This window comes from Ursus arctos, unplaced genomic scaffold, assembly GCF_023065955.2.
Source record: "Ursus arctos isolate Adak ecotype North America unplaced genomic scaffold, UrsArc2.0 scaffold_30, whole genome shotgun sequence".
Taxonomy (NCBI): Eukaryota; Metazoa; Chordata; class Mammalia; order Carnivora; family Ursidae; genus Ursus; species Ursus arctos.
In genome coordinates, this window is record NW_026622986.1 from 18043478 (window position 1) to 18063713 (window position 20236).

Below are 20236 nucleotides of genomic sequence, written 5' to 3' on the forward strand. Positions count from 1 at the left end.
GTTAAAAAGAAAGTACAAAACAAACTACAGTACACTCCCATTTCTGCTTGTAATTTTGATAGGTTAATATGCATATATGCATGCATTTGTTTGCCTGAATATTTGCAGAGTATTTCTGGATGAAATGTAATATACAGTAAGTTGACTGCCTCGGGAAAGGAGCCTGGGGACCCGGGTCTGAGGTAGGATTTTTGTTTGTGATTTGGGGGGTACAGTTTGGCCTTTTATGTACATTACCTTTAAGCTTAAAAAAGGAACTAGCTGAAAGTTTTCTAGGATTGTTCTTACCCCTAGGAAATTTGGTGTGTGATGGGGGGAGGGAGAGGAAAGTGGAGGGGATGGGGGATGGGGAGGTGGGAGGAGAAGGCAAGGCGGGAGGTGGGGAGCAGGCACATAATCTCTTTGTCCTTTCTTCTGAGTCACAAAGCTCAGGGCTCTTGTACGCCAGGACTCCTCTAGTTTTATTACCTCAGCTGGATTATGGTTAAATAAGCTTTTTCTGGGCTGACCTGGAACTGAACTACTATATATAATCTCTTTATGTGGGGGAAACTCTACGGTGTTCCAGAGAGCGTACTAAACTAAACTGTCTCCACCCATCCTCTCTCAATATTATGTCTATTATCTACCTAGTAAAAAAAAAAAAAAAAAAAAAAAAAGGAGGTCCTCCCGGTCCACATTCCTTCCCACTCATCTCATCAGAAGTGACAGAAGTGCTATATGCAGTTATGTGCTTACATACTTTCTGGGTTTTCATTTGTTCCAGCAAGATACTGTTTCGCACTTTCTTTTCCAACTAGCTTGTAATTTTCTGAGGAAGGGTAGTAACTTCTATTTGTTTCCATGCCTAGTAGAGAAGTCTAGGCATTCAGCAACTATTTGTTGGATCATCGGTTAAGGTGTGGGTGGGTGTCTAATCGGATTGGTCAATGTAAACTGTCATAGATAAAACTTTCTTGGTCTCAGAGACATTGTAGCAAGGACTTTAGTGTAGCACTGGGATTCTCAACATTGGCAGTGTTGACATTTGGTCCTGAGCGTTCCTTGCCACTGTCTTATGCCTTCTCGGAGGTTTAGCAGTGTCCCTGGCCCCTCCCCACAAAATACCATTATGGACCCCTGTTGGAACATTCAAAAATATCTGCAGACATTGCCAAATGGCTCCTGGGGGCAGAATCACCCTAGCTGACAATCACTGATTTGGAGTGATTTTGGATTTTCTGTTCGGTCTCCAAGAATTGTTCTATATTGGGAGAAGAATTTTCAAATCTTGGAGACCTAGGGGTGGGGTCAAATCAAAGCTTTCTGAAAGCTTACACTGTGCTTTTGTGTGGAATTAGAAAAGGTGCCCCTCCCTCCCCCCAGCACACAATTAGAAAAGGACCAGCAAAGGGAGGTATAGGCTGGAATTCATCCTTCATTTGTCCCCTCCGGTCATTCCTGCTGGGTTTTTGAATAGGAGGAGTTCCTATGGCCTGGAAAAGTCTAGAAGTCTACCTGACTTGGGAAATAACAGGTTCTGGGAGCCAGGACGTGTGTGAAAGGGTGGAATGACAGACTAGACTGGCTTCCGTGTGAAGTCAGCTGTGCTGTCATCGCTTCCAAACAGCACATCAAGAAAACATTTGCTCAGGGGCGCCTGGGTGGCATAGTCCTTAAGCATCTGCTTTCGGCTCAGGTCATGATCCCAGCGTTCTGGGATCGAGCCCCACATCGGCCTCCCTGCATGAGAAGCCTGCTTCTCCCTCCCCCACTCTCCCTGCTTGTGTTCCCTCTCTCGCTGCCTCTCTCTCTGTCAAATGAATAAATAAAATCTTTAAAAAAACAAAAAAGAAAACATTTGCTCATTAAACGGACAAGGGGCCGATTGTACTTTTCAGGAGCATTCTTCTCACAAATGTTTATTGAGCAGCTACCATGTGCCAGGAGGAAAATTACTCCCCCCGCCCCCCAGCCCTTATTTCTCAATGAAGCATTCTATTTCCGTGCTCTTGGTATGATCATTTTATTTGATATTGTTCAGAATCTTTCTTATTAATACAGTCTTCTTTTTTTTCCCCTTCCACTTAATTTACTCACTTTTGGAAGGACCAATTATAATTAAAAGCGAGAGGAACGGCAATCAAAGACGTGGCTGGAATTCTCAGAATAATTCTTAGCTGTGTGTCAGGGCTCCGTGAGCGCACACACATGCTGGGCGGCATTCTGGAGACCCTCTTTAACGGTTCTTATATATTTATACGTTACCCTCCAATGCATTGGCTCATCAGCTCCCAAGGCAGTTTGTAAAATCTCCTTCCCTGGAGGTCTTTAAAAATAGAACTAAATACCCATCTGTCCAGAATGGTTTTGATGCAGTCCTGCTGATTAGAAGGAATAGGGCGAGATTTTTCTGTCGAGGTTCGTTTCAGTCTTGAGTGCTCTTAAGTGGATAAATTTCCTTTTTGGTGGGGGAGGGAGGGATGTAAAGTGATACTCTATGAATTTATTGATGTATCACTCTATGCGTTCTGGTTAAATAGAATAGATTGTATACTTCTCATGCTTTTAATGTTTCGGAAGCACTTGAGAGCATCCGGGGCCTCACAAACAAACGTGTGAGGTAGGTGGGGCCCTTCTCTGGGTCCCCCTGGCACAGAGGAGTCAGCGAGGCACACAGATGTTCAGCTATCGGCCCAGACTCCATGCGGGGAGGCCGTTCCTACTGCCAGCCCTCCAGGTTCATCGTGCTCTTTTCTTCTCTCTTTTTCCCCCTCTCCCCACCTCTTATCATCATGCTCTTTTCTCTTGACCCTTGTGTTTCTTTGTGTTTGTGACTTTTGCTCTATTTTTTGGATATAAAGACAATTGACTGGGAGCCAAAAAATTAAGAAAAAATTTGGGAAGCCTATTTGGGACCATTACCTTTTCTATTTCCTCTTTCAAGAAAGTGCATTTTCATGTAAAATTGTAGTAAAAATTATTGCCTCCCTCACACTCCCCCCACACATATGTTCATGTATATGTATTTATATGTATGTGTATGTGAGCTTGTGTGTGTTTGTATACATATAGGAGAGCAGGGGTATGTGCGTATATACGTGGATATATAAGGATAGCAGTGTGTGTCTTCCTGCATTGGTCAGGGTTCAGCAGAAAACAGAGTAAACCTATGTGACAGCAAATAAAGAGACTTTACTGAGGTTTGGGGGTGGCTAAGGGAAAAGGCAAGAGATGGTGAGGTGCCCAGAGAGTCAGGGGGTCATGACCCCCCTTTGGGTTGAAGCCCACGGATTACTTGGAATCATGGTGTTGTAGCTGTGAGGACAGAGCTCCTACCAGAGGCAGGCACCATGGGAGAATGGATGAGGGGAAGAAATACCCCCTCCTCTCCCTTCTCTTCTTCTCGTCTCTTGTCCCTGCTTTCCACTGGTCAGACTCGATTAGAATAGAGCCTGCAAGGAAGTCATGGAGAAGCAGTGCGCTCGGCTCTCCTTCTGAGACAGAGCGGGAGAGGAAGAAGGGGAGGGACTGAGGTGGAGGCAAATGGAGACTAACCGAGTGTGTGTGTGTGTGTGTGTGTGTGTGTGTGTGTGTGTGTGTGAATTTGTTCTTCCCTTCAAATTGAAGTATGGTTGATACACAATATTCCATTAATTTCAGATGTACAACGCAGTGATTCGACCATTCTATAGGTGATGCTGTGCTCACCACAAGTCTAGCTACCATCTGTCACCATACAACTGTATTAAAATACCATTGATTATATTCCTTACCTAGTACCTTTCATTCCCACGACTTATTCATTCCATAAATGGAATATCATACCTCCCACTCCCCTTCACCATTTTGCCCATCCCTCCGCCACCATCCCCTCTGGCAACCAGTTTGTTCTCTGTATTTAAGAGTCTGTTTGTTTTGTTTGTTAGATTCCACATTTAAATGAAACATATGGTGTGTGTCTTTCTCTGACTGTCTTATTTCACTCAGCATAATACCCTCTAGATCCATCCATGTTGTTGCAAATGGCAAGATCTCTTTCTTTTTACGGCTGAGTAATAGTCCATTATACATATATAAACTATATATAAGTATATAGTAAATTATATATAAATTATATAAAAATATATAATTAAAATAATATATATACACACCCATCACATCTTCTTTATCCATTCATCTATCACTGGGTGCTTAGGTTGCTTCCATATCTTGGTCATTGTAAATAATCCTGCGATGAACATAGGGGTGCAAATATCTTTTCAAATAAGTGTCTTCATTTTCTTTGGGTAAATACCCAGTAGTGGAATAGTATTTCTATTTAAAATTTTTTGAAGAACCTCCGTTCTGTTTTCTGTAGTGTTACACAAATTTACACTCCTGCCAATAGTGCATGAGGGTTCCCTTTTCTCCACAATCTTGCCAACACTTGTTATTTTTTGTCTTTTGATACTAGCCATTCTGACAGGTGTGAGGTGATATCTCTTTGTAGTTTTGATTTGCATTTCCCTGATGGTTAGTGATGTTGAACATCTTCTTATGGCCATCTGTATTTCTTTGGGAAAATGTCTATTCAGGTCCTCTGCCCATTTTTAATTGGATTATTTGTTTCCGTAGTGTTGAGTTGCATTAGTTCTCTGTATGTTTTGGATGTTAACTCCTTATTGGATATATCATTTGTAAATATCTTCTCCCATTCAATAGGCTGCTTTTTTGTTTTGCTGATGATTTCCTTTGCTGTGCAAAAGCTTTTTATTTTGGTGTATTCCCAATAATTTATTTTTACTTCTGTTTTCCTTACCTGAGGAGACTTCTAGAAAAATGTTGCTAGGGCTGATGTCCAAGAGATTACTGCCTGTTTTCTTTAAGGAGTTTTATTATTTCAGGCCTCACATTTAGGTCTTTAATCCACTTTGAGCTTATTTTTGTGTATGGTGTAAGAAAGTGGTCCAGTTTCATTCTTTTGCATGTAACTGTCCAGTTTTCCCAGCATCATTTGTTGAAGAGATTGTATTTTCCCAATTGCATCTTCTTGCCTCCTTTGTCAAAGATTAATTGACCACATAATCATGGCTTTATTTCTGGGTTCTCTATTCTGTTCCATTGATCTCTGTGTCTGTTTTTATGCCAGAACCATACTGTTTTGATGACTACAGATTTGTAGTATAGCTTGACATGTGGGTTTGTGATACCTTCCACTTTGTATTTTCTCAAGATTGGTTTATTTTTCTAATTTAACCTTAGATCTGAAAACTTTGCCATGGAACAGACGACTGTGTATTCTCTTAACAGTTTAGATAAAATTTAGACATTTGTTTCCTGAATTAAAAAAAGGTACAAATTCACTTTATCAGTGATTATCTCGGATTGTTCATGAAGATAGATTGAAAATAATTTCTTGATATTTTGATTACCAGTTTTTACTGCATTGTCACTACTTCTAGACATCTTTAGGGAACAGAGCTAGTCAAATGCATTTTTTATAGAAAGAGAAAAATATACTATTTATAAAATAACAACCTTGTTGGTACCAAATATAGTGAATACATCATGGCAAAATACTAAAAAGAACTCTTTTCTGTGTGGTTATGCTACTTAAACCGATGTATAGTTAGGTCCATTTATTTCAGTTTGATTTTGAATTTTAGAGGTTGCTTTATTTTTGTCTTCTTGAGTTATTAATGCAATACGAACTATATACAATGTTTACATGATTTTCCAAAATCAATATATGAAATGAAGTATATTGGAAGGTTCTCACTTTTAGCTCACTTCTTCCATCTTGTTCTATCCCTTTCTTTCATAAAAATTGTTCTGTTTTCTCCTTTTTATTAGTTTTAGTTTATTCTTTATTTAAAAAAATATGTAAGTAGCTGTGTTTATATAGCATATATTACCTTTCTAACCCAAATGGAAACTAACATTCAGCACACACTCCTCTGTACTGTGCTTTTTTCCTTTCTTGGTGTATCCTGGAAAGCACTCCATAGCAGTATATGGGGATCTGCCTTATGGATTAGATAGCTCCTTTTTGTGCTTATGCTATAGTTTATTTAACCAGTCCCTAGTTGATGGACATTTGGGTTATTTCCAGTCTTTTGCTGTTATGAGTCTTGTAATGAATAGTCTTGTACATATATCATCTCATATTTTTTGCCAGTACTTTTGGGAGTTGATTTTTCCAAGAGAAACTGATGGGTCAAAGAGTAAATGCATCTGTAATTTTGCTAGATATTGCGAAGTTTGCTGCCATCACAGTTGAATAATTTTGTGTTCCCAACAGTAGTATACAAGAGGGCCAACTTCTCCACAGTCCTACCGTCAGACTATTTTGTACATTTTTGGAATTTTTGCTAATTCGAAAGGTAAAAAATGGGGCCTCATGTTTTAATTTGTACTTCTTTTATCATTAGCAAAGGCGAGCATCTTGTCTAATGCTGAGGACCATCTGCATTTCTTTTGCTGTGAACTTGCTGCTTTGTATGTTCAGCTTTTGTCCCTATTGGGTGGTTGAGCTTTCCTTCTGAATTTTTAAGTTTCCTTTTATGGGGGCTGTCATTCCTTCAAGATCTGTTGCAATTACTACCCACCCCCCTCCACTAACTATTTTGTTTGTAGTGTTTTATTTTTTATGTGTAAATTTTATGTTATTTATGTTAATTTTTATGTAGTCAAGTTTATCTTTATATGGTCATTCTTTTCCCTGTGGGTTCTGGATTTTGAGTTAGGAATGGTTTCCCAGTTTCAGGTTATAAAGTAATCCCTCCCTGTGATCTTCCCCAGTTTCATATTTTACATTAAGGTCTCATTTAGAATTTATCTTGGTGTGGGGCTTGAGGAGTGGATCCAATGATACTTGTTTCCCATGTTGTTCTAACATTATTTACTAAGGCATTTTCCTTTTCCCCACTGACCGGAATGCTCTTTATCATATGCAGTTGGGTCTGTCTCTGGACCGTTGATCCCATTCCACGTATGAATGCTCCGGTAGCACACAGTTCTAATAATAGAGGCTTTATAATAGGTGTTAAAAAATCCTTTTTAAACAAAAGTCACGGTGACATGATTCCTGTGTTTATAAAAACAGGAAGTGTGAAATGGAAGCATTTTTAAAGATAACTCATGCATGGGCTACATTTATTATTTGCTTCTGCAAGGAAGGGAAGCAGGGCTTATGGAGGTTATACAAACTCATCCAAAATCACCCAGGGGTCAGCAGTGGGACTGGAACCCATGTTCTCAACTAACACATTGAATGATTTTCTCATAAAGATATGATTTTCTCAGAAAATATGGGTGATTAGTCTCTTAGCAAGGAACTAGATCATAGTTGGATGCCATCTCTTGCCACAAAATATTTTCTTAGTTTTGAATATTTAAAATAACACATGATTTAGTTTATTTTTAGTGATAATGTATGCATTTTAGAACACTTGGAGAACCCAAATACTGACCCACAGAAATATGTTAGTATTTTGTTCAATTATTTCCAGAATTTCTAAACGCATAGTCTTTTGCTTTATTATGGTCATGTTACGTGGAAACAGTTCTGAGAGAATGAAAATAAAATTAAGGATTTATTAAGCACTTATTTAAGTGCGTTGATCAAAGGGCTTTAAATACATGACCTTCATTAATTGTCATAAAACCCAACTAGGGATGCAGTCTTTATTATTTTAGTATTACTGATGAGGAAGTTAAATAATCTGACCAACCTGACAGAGCTGCTAAATGATTGGAGCTTGGATTCTAACGTGGTGTTTAACCTTGGTACCTGTGTCTTAACCACTGTGCTCATTGTGTTCTGTGTAGATCATTTCGGATTGTATTATTTTCCTAATACCTTAGCAGAAATGATTGTCTTTGTTTCCTCGATGATCATATTAAATTCCACTTATAGTATCACCTTTCTTTTAACATAATGAAATTGTTTATACCAGGCTGTAAGAGGGGGGAGTTAAACAAATATTTTTCTTATTCTTTTTCCTTCAAATATTCATCATAAGATCTCAGCATCTACACAAAGAAGGGTCTTGAAAAATAAAATAGAATAACCGTGAAGAGGGCCAGTGTGAGGAAGAAAAACACATTCATTTTATAGATACGTTTGCTGCTCACGCATTTTATATGATGTTCAGAGGGAGTTTCCTTTTCTATGTTGGCTGAACATCTCCCTGCAAGTTTTGTTTATATCAAAATTTGCATAACTACCTTGATTTTTTTCCAGCCTTTCCCAGATCCAGATTGTTCCACATTCCGAGTTAGAGATGAGATATGTGATACGTAGCGAGTGGCTGAAGTTGGCGATAGTTTGGAGCTGGATGTGCAGTGAAAAGTAAATAAAATAGCCATTTTCTGAACTGCTTCAAACTGCCAACAAGCTCAGCAACACCTATCCCACCGTTTACTTTCGTTGTGACATCAATGAACATATCAGTAAGAAAGAGAAAAACCCTATTGCCATTATACATTTGTTCCCTTGGAGAAATGGTGGAGAGGACGTTTTCAAGAGAGAAATGAATGAAATGTATCAGGGCAGCGTGAAATTACATTAGTGTCCATTACAGAGGACCATGTTTTGCTGGCAACATTTTAAGTGTCACTTTGCCTGTGTCTGTGTAGCTGGGAGACAACAAAACAGTAGACTTTGGATTCACGAGCAGATTTTTAATTTTGTAAAAAGTTAATGCTCTTATCCGTTCTGTTCTAGGTACACATTGGATTATTAGGGTAAACCAGCGTAGTTCTGGTCATCGGGAGGTTGATAATTTAGTGCCCTGAATTCATCTTTTCCACCATGCTGTTCCTATCAGTAAGTAAGAGCCTGAGCTCATTCCCCAGCATATTTTATATTTACTTATAAATTACCTTCACGTGCTACTATAGATCCATAGATCTGTAAAGTTTTATTTCTTAAATTTTTTTTTTTTAATTTTAAGACTAAAAAAATATTAGTTGGCATTCTAATCATTTTTCTTGCTAGTCAGTGCGGTGCAAGATGCGTAGATGCTGTTCTAAATATCACTGATCTGTCACTCTAGTGGCGGAGAATAAAACAGTCGGCTGCCTTAAGGAGCTTCAGCTGGGGACACATTTTATCCCTAAACAAGGTTAGAAGCTTTTAGGGAGTATTTGCAAGTTGAATTGTTTTCTTCAGAGCTGCTGGAGAAAGATTTCATAATAAGACACTAGATGTTCCTACATTTAAAATTTTTCATATTTAAAATGGATTTTCCAGGGCCCCTGGGTGGCTCAGTCGGTTAAGTGTCTGCCTTCGGCTCAGGTCAGGATCCCAGGGTCCTGGGATCGAGATCGAGTCCTGCATGAGGCTCCCTGCTCAGTGGGGAGTCTGCTTCTCCCTCTGCCTCTACCTCTCCCCACTGCTTGTGCATGTACTCTCTCTCTCAAATAAATAAAATATTCAAAAAAATAAAATGGATTTTCCTTCTATTTCCACCCCTTCTTTTTTGCTGTTCCAGTATAGTTACATTTCAGGGTTGCGTAGACTAAGAAATTGGGAACTCCACAAGCGACGGTTCTTGCCTGTCGTTTTAGAATTCTGACATTTAGTAATCTGTACTCATCAAATATCTTGTCAGACTAGATGACTGGTTAATCACCTGGTGATTCATTATGTTTCACTTCTCACCTAGGAAATAAAAGGCTAGCTATTTCTGAAATAAGGGATGACTTAGTTAATCAGGATTTATCATAGAAAGGCAGTCTTTTATGTCTTACTATGCTATATAACTAAGTGATAAGGTTATGATAACATTTGGAAATGAGTTTTAGTTATTATGTTTTTAATAGAATGTTCATTTACTCTCTGGATATAAATACGTTCTGTTAGCTTGCAGAATCAATTTAAAGCATCAATCTTAAAATTTGCAAAGCCTGGTGCTTTGTATATGTAACTGTCTAAAAGTATTTTTTTCGTGAAATATTATTGTAATGATAGGTTCATGTATTTCCATTTATTAGATCCCTGCTCTGTACTATAAAGAACTTCTATTAAGAAAATATATAAAAAGTAAATCTTGAGAGCTAGACTCATCAGTGTATATTAAATTTATTATTAAAGTTGTCTTGATAATTTAAAATCCCCATTTCCATTATTTTTACTCTCTCATACATTCCTTGCAAGTTTAGAACATCTTTCTGGATGTGTAGTTACCTCTTCTAGCTCAGAATTCAATTAGATGATCATTAAATTCAAAACCCATGAGAGGACATTATGTTAATAAATCTTGAAAATATAAAGGAAATGGATTTTTGAAAGAAACCTGTAGACCTCCAAAATCGATGCTAGAGGAATTAGAAAAGCTGAGCAAAGCAATAACCAAGGAAAACATTGAAAAATATTATGAAACAATTACCTTTCTAAAAGGCTTCTGTCCCTGATATTGTCTTAGGGCTGTTCGATTCCAAGGAATGGCTAAAGAAAAAAAGGATATATAGGAAGGATATGTGATAATGTCAGAGAAAAAAGTTCCAACAAGGAGGTTGGACTTCATGGGATTGTGAAGTCGTTAGAAAGCAAATCACTGTCTCTTTTAGGGATTGTATGGTTCTTGGTCTCTGCTTTTCTCTGAACACAGGGTTTCTTAGCCTGCTTCTCAGCATCTGATTGAAAAACAGCCACCTGCCTAAGTCTACCTGCCCTTGGAGCCCCAGCACTCACCACCATCTGCTTGTCTACAGCTAAATGTCTCCTCGTTCAAACTCACAAAACATATTCTTATTAGTCACTGGCTAGCCAGTGCACTTCATCTCCCCAAGCGCAGTCTGCTCCCGGTCTAACGAGCTATGGCCTGATAGTCAGGTCATGTGATTCACAGCCTGCTAATGAGAGCCAGGGACCTGAGCATGGTTCACACAGGTAAATTTATTGGCACAATTAATGTAGCTTTATCATTGAGTCTGTCCTGTTTTCACGGAACAGCCATTCCAAAAGCACATAAATTGGCATAGAACCCAAAAAAGGAAATAGCCTCCAAAGAAAACTCCAGTTCAGGAACATAAATGACCCTAGTCATGAACGTAAATGTGCATTATTACTTATATATCATTATATAAACAAATGCTATGAAATTATATTCATTTTTTTTTTAGAGAGAGTGGGAGAGAGAGAGCATGCAGGGGGAGGGGCAGAGGGAGAGGGAGAGAGAGAATCTTAAGCAGGCTCTATGCTGGGATGGATATGGGGCTCGATCTCATGACCCTGAGATCATGACATGAGTCAAAATCAAGAGTCAGACACTTAACCAACTGAGCCACCCTGAAATCATCTTCATTTAAAGAATAATCTACTGAGAGCAAGTAATATTTTACCCAAGAATGCAAGGATGGTTAGATACTAGGATATCTGTTAATATCATAAAATTAATATGCTGTTGATAGTAATAAAAAAGTCAAATAAGAAAAGTCATCTAACGCTGAAAAAGCATTTGATAAGATTTGACAGCAATTCCTGATGCAGTATTTCAAACACTTGGTTTTGATGCTCTTTGCTATTTCCAGTAAACTGTGAACATCTATCATTTTTATAACCAGATGAGAATATGTAAACGGTTTTAAAAGCACCTTTGGGAAGATAATAAATATGGTTGTATTCCAAGTTCCTAACTCCTATAATGGTGTCTCAATAAATATTTTTAATGAAGCATTCCATTAAAACAAAGTAGTCTAGTTTTTGAGAACTGGTAAGAAACAGAAAAGAGAAAATTTGTCCTTGTCTCACAGGAGATCTTTGTTGAGGAGTGTACAGCACTGCTTTTTTCTTAATGTACAGTATGAACCATCAGCAATGCCTTTGGAGGACCCTTCACCATTCTTTAGGAGATGCCTTTGAAACTTGTCCTCTTTGCTTTCTCCACGATTTGCCTGTGGCTCCCTGAGCTCGGACCCCGGTCCCTGAACTGAGCCAGTGCCCTAATCTGACCACCGTGCACACCTCGCTGATGGCTATCCTCCACCTGAACAACTCCACCTTTGACTCCACGTGCCATGCCCCAGCCCACTTCCCTTTCTTTTCAAACAACTTGAAATACCTTAGAATGGCCTCTTGTTCTTCACGTCTTGTCTGGTGCTCTGCCTACGTCTTTCCAGCATCTCTCCTCTGGCAACTTCATGACCCTGGTCTCGGTCTTTATTTTTGGTGTGGGCTATTTTGCAGAAATATTCTGATATTCTCTTCCCTTTCCTGTCAGTCTGTTACAACTAGATTAATCTTTCTATATTGGATTTATAGGTTACTCCTCTGCTTACAACTTCAAGATGCAACATTTCTGATTGAATTATATATAAAATGGTTGGCTTGACATTTGCAGCAGTCCTATTCAGCTTTTCTAGTATTCCTTACTCCTGCACCTCCTTTATGCACGCTGCACTTATTTCTCATGGGGACCATCGTCTGGCTATTCTGCTGTCTTTGCTTATGCTCTGTTCTCCATCCTTCCTTTTCTCACGAAAAACTGGCTCATCTTCGTAATGTGCAGATCAAAGGGAGTGTTCCTTGAGTAAGGCCTCCTTGATATTTCTGGTTTCTTCCATCTTCTGAACCCTCACAGCTCTCTTCAATTCTCTGATAGCTTTAGTGTACTCTTTAATTGCCTCATCTCTGTGAGAGGCTAGATTTTATTCAGTTTTCTATTTCTTGCGATGCCTAACATAGTCATTTATACATAGTAGTTCACGTAAGGATATTTTGATTCAAATACTGAATTATTTGGAAATACTATATAGATGGGCAATATACATTTATATTTCAAATGTATCACTGCCATTGATTGATTTACTCTTCTTGTAAGCCACAGTCTCCAAGCATTCCTTTGGGATGTGGTAGTACAACTGAAAGTATTAAACAGAACTATTATAAAGTTGTGTTGGTCGTGTAACTTATTTTGCAAAAAGTGATTTTTATTTTTTCATGTTCACATTCATATTTACAGAACTAAAATATTAGTAGGGTAAAGAATAAGAAAAGTTATTGTTATAACCTTGAGAGAGAATGTTAATTAAATTGAGGGACAAGGCAAGGGACAAATGCTTAAGATAACCATTTCTTTCCCCATTTGTGATGACATGAAAACTTTATTTTCTCATATTGAGTCAAACTGCCAAGAAACTCTTGCAACATATTGAATGGTAAGATAAATATCTGCTTTTTAGAGCTTTGGACAGTGTCATTGCTTGAAAAGAAGCTTGAGCTCCCCATGAGATCATCGTGGAGATAAACGCTTAAAAGCTTTCCAAAGCCGTGCTCTTGGCTCTATCAGAATTTAATTTCCCACTGATTATGTTTATATCGATTTTGGAACACATATCCACGAATATACTCAGCATAGCTACATCACTGATGATTTCCCATGCCTTGGGATACATCCCCATTTTATGTGCGCATGGAACCCACTTATACTTTCATATATATGGATACCTTGAGTTAATACTGTAGTTTTTAGACTAGACCATGAAAATGTCCTTGTGGTTGTTTAAAGGCTGTTTCTTTGTAGCAGTTAAAAACAAATTGACGTATATGGGAATAGGTTTTATAAATATCTTATGCTTTATTAGCCATTCGGTCATACCTGGTTGGTTTCTGATCTGTAGTCAAAATGCAAGGGGTGTTTTTAAAAGTAGATTCCAGCTGCATAACATCGCAGGTCTGAAAACTCACGATGGGTTTATGTGGTGAGGGGATACGTAAACGTACCGGAGATCTTGGTTCTAGTCCTATTGATGTTACTTTTAAGCAAATTACTCTACCTTTTTGAGCTTCAGTTTGGGGATCATGGAAGTATTTATCTTCTAGAGTTGATGCATGTGCCTTGAGATAAGTAAGGGACTTAGCACAGTGTCTACTATTCAATACAGCTTACTTCACTTCCACTTTTACCAAAACCAAAAGTGATTTGATAAAAGAATTTGTTGACAGATGATGTTTTTATCTTTGAACTCTTTGTACCCCAGCGATTAGTGGATAAAGTTGGTAACATACAATCGCAGAACCCAAAGAGACTGATCTAATTCTTGACAGATGAGAAAATAAAGAACCAAAGACTTCAAATGACACACTCACCATGACAGGGCAGGTCACTAGCAGCGTGGGGTTTCAAACTCAGATCAGAGGCCTCCTCCTCGTGTGGCCGGTGCTCTTTGCGCTCTGCACACTGGAAGTGCTGCTTCCAGGCATTCACCCTTTTTCCAATGATGGTTAATTAATCTTCATTCAGTGAGAAGTTAGTGGCTTCTAATCTCTTCTGTGCTTTATTCGTTCTTGCCTAGTTCGTCATAGTGTTTTTGCCAGACTAGAAAACAGCACAATGTTCTGTTATCAATTCAGCGTGGAATACAATCTCAAGCATGTGTTCTTTTTTCAGTATAATATAAAGAACTTGAGCAGAAGCCTCCCTGTAACATAGTTCATGAGTCAGTTATAATCTTTGTCAAACATGGCTCCAAATACAATCACTGATCCTGCCTCTGAAATAGAAACATCATAAAAGCCTGGCATGTACTGTGAAAGATACACTTTTTGATGGTGTTTTGAAAACTAGTTAGTCCTAACGTCATAAATCTTTAAACCTTTGAATATTTAAACAAAGATGATTTGTTTAAAAAGGACATTTGCTATTGCTGTGTTTTAGAAAAGTAAAAAAAAGAAAAAAGAAATTAATACAATACTGAGTTTAAAGTATAATTTAAAAAGGTAAGTTAAATAAAGTACTAGTTAAAACATAAAACTGTGCATAATTTTCTTTATAATAAAGTCTTCAGCAATCTATCCCAGAAGATTAGATTTTATCATATCGATAATTTACCCCTTTCCAGGAACGTTTGTATTTTGAGTTGGCCACACTTAATCGGCAATTAAATGATCTCTTTAAAAAAAAAAATCTTGTAAAGTTTGTTAATAAGCAAATCTAAAGCTATTGTAATAAGTGTTGTCCATACATATGAATATTTTAATATAGGAGAATACAATTTAGCTATTTATTCTGATTAAATTAAAATCTGAGGTTTCCCCAACTCATGACTATTTATACAAGAGAAAGTAAGTAAATATCATAAAGAATTATCAAAGGAAATACATATATAGTGATTTTAAATCTTAAAATAAGGAACTAGGTATAGCCTTGATCAGATGCACATGTAGTGATAGTTCTGTAGAAAAATTATTGCAGAGGATTATAATAGTGGTCTGGTATCAAGCTTAAAATCTTCAGAAAAAGGTGTCCTTGCTACTTTGTTAATGTAGCAAACTTTATACTTAAGTAAACTTTACAGCAAACTTTAAGTAAAAATTTTGACACAAAAGAGCCCCTCATAGTGTGATTACTCTTTAAAGAGTTCACTTTTATCGGACAATTTGTCATACAAAAACTATTCTGTGCTTTAAAAATGGTTAGATTTACAAGAAATGGCCAGAACACAAACATTTAAAAAATAAACTCTCTCGTTAAATGAACTTTGAATTTTCAGCTCAGAGTGCATTTCTTTACCACAATTATTGTCCTTATATTTTAGGATAATTTTTTCCTAATGTTCTAGTGTAAGTTTAGAGAATTCACTTTTTTGGCAAATCATCTTTATCAGTTTTGTATAAGGGAATGCATACTATAAAAGTCACTACTATCACACTATTTTCGATGCATACTTGAAATATTCTCAATTTTTAGTGTTTTTAAAAAATTTTTATTGAGGCATAATTGACATATAACATTATGTTAGTTTCAGGTGTAGAACACACTGATTCAGTATTTTTGTATACACTGCTAAATGATCACCACAATAAGTCTAGACTGGCAGCCTTTGGTCCATATACTGTGAGATATAGGCTTTAATTGTTGTTACTTACAGTGTTTCGTGTTGCTGGCTCATGTCAACTCATCTGGGCCAGTTGTGCTCCTTCTCTCCCTCCATCCCTCCCTCCTTTCCTTCCTTCCTTCCTTCCTTCCTTCCTTCCTTCCTTCCTTCCTTCCTTCCTTCCTTCCTTCCCATTTTCCAGCTTACTACTGCTTATAAATTTTCCATTAATGAATAAAAATCAGGAAAGTTTCTCAACTTAGGTTCCTGACAGGTCCTGGATGCTCCTAATACTTTCATTATTATCTGCTTTACCATCGTTTCTGACTGCTGGGGAGTTCTTATTCTTGCCAATTGCAGGAACCCAATAGTCCCCATACTACAAGCACTCTTCCTTTAAATCACTCTCGGTAATGACAATTCCTTGGAAGTTGGAAATTGAAAAAGATGGTAGAGAATAATAATAATATCACTACCAGAAAGAAATAAAAGTCATTGAATGTTTTGTTGCTCTATGCTTCCATAGATTTTATGCAGATTGAAGCAGTACAGACCTGGGTTGGAATCTCTTAGTGTGAGAACTTGGACAAGTTATCCACTCCCGGTCCCAGTGTCTCATCTGTGAAATGGTTGTTGTGAGGATTAAATGGGATTTTATGTGTAAAGTCCATAGTACAGTGCGTGGTATACAGTGGTCACCCTTTTGTGCCTTCTCCTAGTACCAAGCAGGGAGCTTCTAAGAGTTCTTGACTGCCTTCCATTTTTGCATAGAGTTTAACTTTTTCCAGAATTTTCAGCAGAGCTTGGGTGAGGGATAGCACAAATATAATTTAAGTCCTTGGATATCACTTCATGTAACAGTATTTTTGATTCAAAGGACTTCATTGCATTTAGATATCATTGAAGATCCTAGCTGGTTCCATCGAGAAAAGAAACTGGGTCCTCTGCGGAACAGAAATAAGAGATACCGTGTTTCCCTTCATTGTTCAAGGGCTTTTATGTTGAGAATTTGAAATTTTAAAGCTTTTAATAGAAAAAAATTTCATTTCAGTAAAACACTTTGCTTCTTTAAATGATTCATCAGTCTCTTTAGTAAAGTATCATTGTAACATTGCTTTATAACATGGTTTAAAAAGGATTTACCTGGCCAAACTGATGAGCAATCGCTGGTGTGTTTTAAATTGGGTTAGATGAGTTAAAAATGGGAGAAGCAATGGAAGGTATTTAACTATTTGGACTTTTTGTATTTAGGTAGAGAAATAAAGAGTGAATATTATTCACTCATATAATTATCTATTTATTAGATAGATAATTAAAGAGTGAATATTTATCCTGAAAACGGCTGCGACTTTAAATATGTCATTCTCATTAATGAAACAAGATAGCATTTTGAAAATACACCTTTGGTGAAGTTAATTAAAACATCATTTAAAGAGTTAATTCATTATTTATAAGAACAATTTAAACCTTTAATAAAATACATTCCCGTACAGAGGACTGATTTAAATAGGTCTGGAAATGAAATTAAATGGCAGTTTTTATTGCTTGCTTATTAGGATTCTGAAATTCTCATCTTAAGAAATTTAATATTAAATGTATCTTTTTCACATTTAAGGTATATACAATCAAAATGAAAAAGAGCTAATGATTAACAGTCTTATAACATTACATACAGCTACACTGTGCAGCAATAACCAGTATCCAATAAGAGCTCATCCGAATTGAGATGTACTGGAAATGTAAAATTAAAATGCAACTGGATTTCAAAGACTTTGTATAAAAAAATGTAAAATATCCCAGTACTTTTCGTATTGATTACCCGTTCAAATGATAATATTCTGGATAAAATGAGCTGAATCAAATATAAAATCAATGTAATATGTTTCTTTTTTTTTAATGTGGCAGCTAAAATATTTAAGGTTACATACGTAGGTCACATTGTATTTCTACTAGACAGAGCTGCTCCAGAGAATGATTTTCAAAATAGTTAAAACATCACAGATAGACATGGCCTGAGGGATGCCACTTTAGGAACAAATCAAAAATATGCCAAACACATTGGGGTTATGAAGGAAAATTTCACACACGCAATCTGAGAAAAAAAAGAATGGAGAAAAGCATCTATAGATGTAGAATGTAAAACAGGATAGAAAATTGACATCTACAGGGGCGCCTGGGTAGCGCAGTCGTTAAGCGTCTGCCTTTGGCTCAAGGCGTGATCCTGGTGTTTCGGGATCTAGTCCCACATCGGGCTCCTCGGCTGAGAGCCTGCTTCTTCCTCTCCCTCTCCCCTGCTGTGTTCCCTCTCTCGCTGGCTGTCTCTCTGTCACATAAATAAATAAAATCTTTAAAAAAAAAAAAAAAGAAAATTGACATCTACAAATTTAATTGAACATCGATAGAAATTCTTTGAAACATGCCACAACTTTCTTAAAATGTAGGTTTTGTAAGTCCCACAAATTTTGTCATAGTCAAAGAAAATTCATATTTTTCACTGAATATACTGGTGAATATTGACTATCATATGTTTATTCACTATCTGAAATTCCCCTGAATGCAATACTATTACAGCTCATGGCATAAAGTAGATGCTCAATCAATATTTGATAACGAATATGTGATTGACATAGGAGAGATGGGTAGGGATGTTTATCAGTCTTGTTCATTGATTATCTGCAGATATTAAAATAGTTCCTGGCCCATAGAATGCACACAAAAATATTGATGCATGGTGAAATATATGAAGACAGACACACACATACTAAATAATAAAGAAGATAAAGTACTCAGAAATTACCCCCAACATATGTTCAACTAGTTCTCACTATTCAAAGGGTACTGACTGTTTTAAGACATCACTATACAGCTGTTTTAATTACACATTTGCTTTAACTATGATCCTATTTCGATATGATGTTATATTTTGAGTTATGCAGGAAGACACTCCATGGAAACAATTGGAATAAGATGCAGAAATTAGTGCTTCAAAAGTTCTGAACTTGTGAGGATTAGTTTTGTTGTTTTCTCTGGCTTACAACTATGATGAAGTCATGATCTCAGGGTCCCGGGATTGAGCCCCAAGTTGCGCTTCTCCCTCTCCTACTCCCCTTCTCTCCTCCAGCCCCCCCCCAACTCCTGCTCCTGTGTGCTCTCTACCTCTCTCAAATAAATAAGTAAAATCTTAAACAAGAAAGAAATCATGATTTCAGGGTAAAACAAATCCTTACTGAACGTAGGTATACTAACTGGATGTTTTAAGGTTTCTGTTGAAGCATTGATATCACTTATTTAAGAAAGAGTAGAAAAAAAATAGATGCATTCCAGTAATAGACTTGGAATTGTAGAAATGTGGAAGTGTGAAATTTATATTTTAACCACATTTAACATAAAGTCCATTTATTGGGCGGTATATATAACACACATGTATTTCCCTTGACTATTTTTCTTCATTAAACTAACAAACCTGGGAGCGATTTCTTCACTATGAATTTTCATAAATTCCAGATACACAGTGTATTTAAATTGGCTAATGATAAAATGAAGGGGTAAAAATTAAATTTGAGGCGTATGAAGGGAATAGAGGAGGTGTTAAGGTGTTGTTTCCGCAGTTAATTGACCAGAAACTGTTGTTTGTAAAGGATTTGTGGTTCAAACTGGCTTAAGCTTTTTGTGTTAGGATAAGCAAATTCCATCCATTTCTTCATCAGTCTGTCCCCTGAGGTCCCCCCTTGCGGGTCTCTTTGCTGCTCTGCTGCACTCGTCTCTCTCCATTGTATTCTCCAGTGACATTGAACTTCTGGTTCCTCCAACTCTTGTCTTTGGGTCTTTGGAAATGCTCTTTGGATGCATTCCCTAACCCCCGTCACTTTGTCTAATTCTGGTTTAAATATCCTCTCTAAGGGGGGGGATCCTTGCTTGGTTTCTACTAAATTTTCTTGTTATGAGCTCATATAACTCCCCTACTCCCCTTTTAGGACCATTATTACACTCTCTCCAAAAAGGGCAAAATCGTCTAGCTTTGCATGTGTTTGTGTAAATTATTGTTCCAATGGCTGTTTGTTTTAATGTGCCCTACAACACCAAAAGCCTTCCCTTCTTTTCCTAGAATTTGAGGATTTCCTCATTATTTCCACATTTTAATATAGGATTATTTCCCCCTGAAAACATGACAAAAACAGCTTTTCTCCATAAACGACTAGGAAATCGTTTACTTCCCTGTGTTTTCATAAGATGCATAAGTCCTGTCCCTGCTTCGGACATGTTATGAATTAATTGGTAGAACATCTATCTCTGAAGAGTTAAAGAATTGCCAACAGTGATCAAGCCCGCACACTCTCTCTGGCTCTTGATACGGTGTTGACAGCCAAGCAAAGAGCTTCTTCAATAAATCCACTCTCATATTCAAGTTTTTCCAGATGTGAGAAGTAATTAAGTCTTTGCATTTATCGAGGCC

The 20236-nt window shown here is 37.2% G+C and overlaps 1 protein-coding gene across 3 annotated transcripts in view; it reads left to right on the forward strand.

Moving 5' to 3' along the window:
- Window positions 1-20236, forward strand: part of NEBL (nebulette) — a 336480-nt gene that overhangs the window by 201721 nt on the left and 114523 nt on the right. Inside the window, exon 1 of one of the 3 annotated variants that reach the window (XM_057304697.1) lies at window positions 5852-8791. The exons of the other annotated variants lie outside the window; for them this stretch is intronic. The gene's annotated coding sequence lies outside the window, so the exon portion shown is untranslated. Of the gene's footprint in view, window positions 1-5851; window positions 8792-20236 lie in introns of those variants that run through there. 3 annotated transcript variants of the gene reach the window in all.